We start from the raw sequence: 5,482 nt of genomic DNA on the forward strand, positions 1-5,482 counted from the left end.
TGTCATTTCACCCTACAGTGTTTGGCAGCAGTACCGACACTAACAGTTGCTATTGGCAGGGATGCAGGGAAACTGAACTTCTACACATTACCAGTGGAAANNCAAATCATTAAGAGACTTTTGGGAAGCAAATAGCATAATTTATTGCACCTTCAAACACACAGGCCCTCCTGACCCAGCTAGGTGATTTTAAGAAGTCTAATCCATACAAGTTAAAACAAACAAACAAACAAACAAAAAAACTAGCTCTTAACAGTTTGTGAACGAGGATGCTTATTGGAATATTCTTAAGAGGACAGATTGAAGAAATTGCCAGGGTTCTATAGAACTTCATGGGTCCATTAAAAGGGTAAATTAGTGCTCTTCCTGTTCAGACTTGAGGATTTCCTAAGAGGCATTTTTCCTACTGTGTAAAGATGCACAAAAGTATATATAAAATGATTCAAAAATTTTAAATCAACATCATACCCTCCTGTATGTATCTAGAGGTTTCTAGCTCCTATGCCTGTGTTTGTGTATTGTATATTCTTGACTTGGACCTTGAATGGGACTCAGGAAATATAGCCATGTACATTGCTTTTTTCCCCCCATTGCTCTCTTGAGGCTCAGGGAGTGGGGGGAGGGGGCTGGGTGGGAGTAGGGTGGAGGACTTCTTGGAGACAGGGGGAGGAGGAATGGGATGAGGAACTGTGGGAGGGCAACAACTGGATTGTGAAGAAAATAAAAGTATTAAAAACAAACAAACAATCCCAGAGGTTCCAAAGATCCCCTGACTGGCAAACAATCCTGACTGGCAAACAACCCACNGTATGTAGACTGGGTCACAAATGGTGAATGAGGCTAAATTTCAAGTTCCTCTTGAGAAACTGAATTTGGAAAACACTGTTACAATACTTAGTAGCAGAAACAAAAGACAAAAAGGTTAAAGCAAGAGATGACTTGAGTAAATGTAGAGTCAGGTAAACTATGGTGAACTGAAGGCTTGAGGGGCCACAGACTAAGGGTGGTGGAGCAAGGCAGTTGGTAGAGAGTAAGCCAGAGAGCAGCAGTACAGTTGGAGACAACCATCTGGCCCCGGAGACAGACACTAAAGCACCAGGCCCTCAAACTACCTGTGTGTTCTGCCACCCCTGGGTTTGTGCATCCCTAAAGCAGATCGCTGTCTCTTGAGCTCTCTGGACTGTGCAGTATTAAATGCTTTATATTCTGGGGAGAATTTATTCCTGAGGCTACTCCTTGCCTACTGGTAGATAAGAACCTGAGGTATTTAAGTTGCCAGCAGAGACTTGTGTCAGTAACAAGCACCTCCAATCCCATGCCATAATGCAAAATTTCAATTTGATTTAACACGTGACTTTAACCACATTCTCCCCAACTTGCTGAAGACCAGTAGCCAATCTTTGAGAAGAGGTATAGAAAGGGCCATCTTTCTCACATGCCTTATTCATCATTCACTGGATAGGTTCTGACATCTCCAAAGTGGGGAAAACAATAAGAACCCATTTTATGTGGTTGATATAAGCCCCCCTCAGAGCACCTATATAGGCTCTATATGTGAGATATTTCATGTGAGGCTCAAACCTCATTCATCANCATCCATTCCCAAACTCCTGGGGGCATCTTATGTTGCCTGTTGGGCTACATCTGGTTCCTTTCCAAAGCTGAGATCCCCAGGCAACCCATGTGAGCAAGAGACTCACATGTGAGAGTCTCAGCCCCTTACAAATCTCAACTGCCAGGGGACGCTAAGGCCTTGGGGACCTTTCACTGGCTTAATGTGGATGAGAGGTGAGAAAGCCATGCAACTAGACCAATGGATGGCGACCACAAACCTCCCTGGAGAAGTGCTTCTGTGTTTCAAATCCTGATTTAACATCTGTTGCAAATGTGTGTGGTGATAATTACAAAGAGGACTTTAGTGCAGAGAACCTGGCGGGACATATTCTGGATTGTGAAGTTGGGAAGAGAGAGAAGATAAGACATTGGGTTAGAAGGAGATGGGAGAGGGCATCAAAATTAAAACACTGTTAAAGCAAGCAAATAAACAATGTGTTTGCTATGGAAACATTTTTGTGTGTGTATGTGTGAGTGAGTGTGTGTGTGTATGTGTGTGTGTGTGTGTGTGTGTGTGTGTGCGAATGCTTGAAAGGAAAACCACATGTAGAAATTAATCAATCATTTTCATAGTGTATTAGTAAACCACCATGAGCTGTAATGCAAAAGATCTTTAAATGCAATGTGATATTGTGCATGTCATGAAATTTAAAACAGAATCAGCAAATTCGCATATGACATGTAAGTCACACATCTTCACTTTCTTCAGAAGCTTGGATGTGCTAAGAATCCAAATTGCCCAATGGAGCCCTGAGCCCTGGGTATCTGCTCTCATCGGGCGACTACTGGCTCCCATTAATTGAATTTAGAAACCTCACAGTGGCATTATCCTGTCTAGAGACTAAATTAAATGCATGGATTATAATTCATTTACTGAAATTAGATGCCATCAGGCATTGGATCCAAAGTCAAAGTCTTTTTGCTCATGGGTAGCTAGACCAGCTCCTAGGTGACATGTGTCATAGACTGGTGCTATTTTTTTATTTTTGAGAGCTGAGAGACCCCAGGTCTCATGCAATTCCTGCTTCAAGTACATAGGACAAATTCAAGCTGGCCTCTTAACCTTCCTAGGCCTTATTTTCTTGTGTATGTCCTTAGATGACAGCTAAGATCCTTTGCAGCTAGCGTCTTTCCATTTTAAATAACCCAAGACTTCCCGGGGGTCTGTAAAATACAGATTACTGGGTCCTGCCTCCAGACACCCTGATTCTTCCGAGTTGGCCCCAATGCTCCATTTCTCACAGGTATCAGTGAAAAAATGGGGATCCTGGTCTGCAATGCTGACAAATTTAAAACTTGAGAAATGAAGTATTTGCTTTTCTGAGTAAAAATGGTTAATCAAAAAGTGAAGTAAGCTCACCATAATTATTTCCACTAAAATAAATATCTGTGCAAGACCTTGTGGGACATGTGTACAGTTTGAAGTGTGTCACGTTGTCTTGCTTACTGTCATTATAAGAAAGGTGCATTTTTTTTTCTCCTAAGATAATGTGAACTTCTATAGTCTTAGTTCCCAGGACCTCGGTGCACGTAGAAAGCAGGACAGGGTATACCTCGGTGATGGAGGATGTGCCTAGCATGTGCATGGCCCTTTTTATCCCTGGTACTGCAAACCAAATGAATAGAAATGAAGAAANTGATAAGTAAATAAAGAAGTATAGAAAGTCCTGCTGACAACGTCTAGAACTAGGTACTGTAGGTGGAGGGAGTTTACTGTGAGTGAGGGGATAGTACTGTGAGCTGAGAGGTGGTACCATGCGTGGAGGAGTGGTACTATGCATGGAGAGGTGGTACCATGCGTGGAGGGGTGNTACTATGCATGGAGGGGTGGTACTATGCATGGAGGGGTGACACTGTGTATGGAGGGATGGTACCGTGTGTGGTGGCATGGTACCGTGCGTGGAGGAGTGGTATCGTGCATGGTGGGGTTGTATCTGAGCTGAGGCAGTCCCCAGCTTGCATGGTGGAGGGAAATCGCAGCTTAGTGCCTTAAATTCTTGGAACTTATATTGTGCATCCTTGAATATGCCTGTCAAAACAAGACAAAATGAAACAAAAAGTATTTTCTATTTCTCCCCAGAGCTGTTGACAGATCAAATAAGATGCTTTGTAAAAGATTACTTATAAATTGCTAAGTTTTCTATAATAAGATCTATAATAAAACTTAACAACAATCAACTCTCCTTGGGTGTTTAACTGGCTCTTCAGATACCCCCCTATAGCACTTTAGTTATTTGTGACTACACATAAAATTGCCAGAAGTTTGTTCTCAATAAAGTAGCCACCATAAAGAACCTGCTTTCTCTCCCTCGCCTCTTGCCACTGTCCACTTCCGNNGTGTAGACGGTCAAAGGAAGGAAAGAAGGAATTAGAGCCATGCCCCGTGGAAGCTCTGCGTTTACATACCTGTTTTACACTCCAAGATTCTGAACTCATAGCAATTGCTGGGTGTGTGGGTACTGCCCTGCTGTTCCATCTATTAATTGCTCGTGGACATAGCGGTATCTATGCTGGGCTCTGTTTGGTGCTATCTAGATCATGGATGCTTTAATAGACTAATCAGCTGTAGCCACTTATGCCTTTTATCCCCCACCTGCTAATGTTTTCCCACCCATCCTACACTGNCCATATATTATAAAGCCCCATTCAGATCCGTGTTTGGGTTGGCCTCTCGCTATTGTTTAAATCAGTTTCACTACTCTTCTCATTAAAGATGCTTTTCCTTTGTAATTTGACTGCCAGTCCACACCCTGAGTCATTGTCTGCAGTTCAGCCCATGGGGTGTGCGTCTACCATCCTCACCAGAGCCGGTGATGAGGCACAAAATATAGCTNCTCATCTTGAGCTCTTCAATGTGGGATTTCTCTCTGAAACAAATTCTCTGACTTGGAAACATGATTATTAATATTATTAATCGTGATTAATAACATTAATATAACATTAAAATACGATTATTGTTTCCATATCACACTCAGATGGAAGCACTAGAGAAATGTGCACATGTGAATATTCATCTTTTCGGTTACTAACACTTTGAGGAAGAGTTGTCCAAAATGAGAGGCATTTCCATACACCGCATTTGCAAGTCAAATTTTTCTCTTAACATTTAAGTAGTAGAAAANCAAGATTTAAAAGAGCCACTTTCATCCTTTAAAGTTTACCACGGCATAACTGTTTCAAAGGCACATGAACTGTTTTACCTTTGATCGCAATGATAATCTGAAGACCCTTTCTATTTGGGGTTACTATGGTTACACTGCACGGGTGATGTGTGAGCTGCACTGCTGTTTTGATAAAAATAGGTATTAACTACCAGCCACAGTGCTTCTCATTTCGTAGCACCTCTTGCAGAAAACGCAGCCGCATATTTAAAGGGGGACATGCGGGGTGCGCAGAAGCGTCTCCAAGGCAGCATGATGGAACATCTGCATAAATAATGGTGATTGGTCATGTGTATAAAAATATTTTTAATTAAATTCCTTCTAATTAAACAGGGCATCTTGCTGAATCCCTTTCTCTTATTTGCACCAAGCTTAGTCGTGAGGAAGATGGCTGATTAACAGACCCAAGAACCTATAATTAAAAGCAGAACTGTTATTTTTGGAGAAAAGCTTCTTCAATAGGGGTGACTTCATTGGGCTGTCTCTCATAATTTTTCATTTGTCACTGAACTCCTCACTTAAGTCTTCATTTTTTTTTAACATTGGAGAAATGATTACTAACATTAGCGTAATTCACAGTTTTTATTTTTGATTTGTGTTTTCCTTTGGTCTCTTTGACCATGCTCTCTGGTCACTGTTGTGTGTCACTATTTGATTGTGGTCTTCAGTTATTTGTTTTGTCAGGGAGGCTGTCATCCTTTTGTATA

This window comes from Mus caroli, chromosome 9 (genome assembly GCF_900094665.2).
Source record: "Mus caroli chromosome 9, CAROLI_EIJ_v1.1, whole genome shotgun sequence".
NCBI lineage: Eukaryota > Metazoa > Chordata > Mammalia > Rodentia > Muridae > Mus > Mus caroli.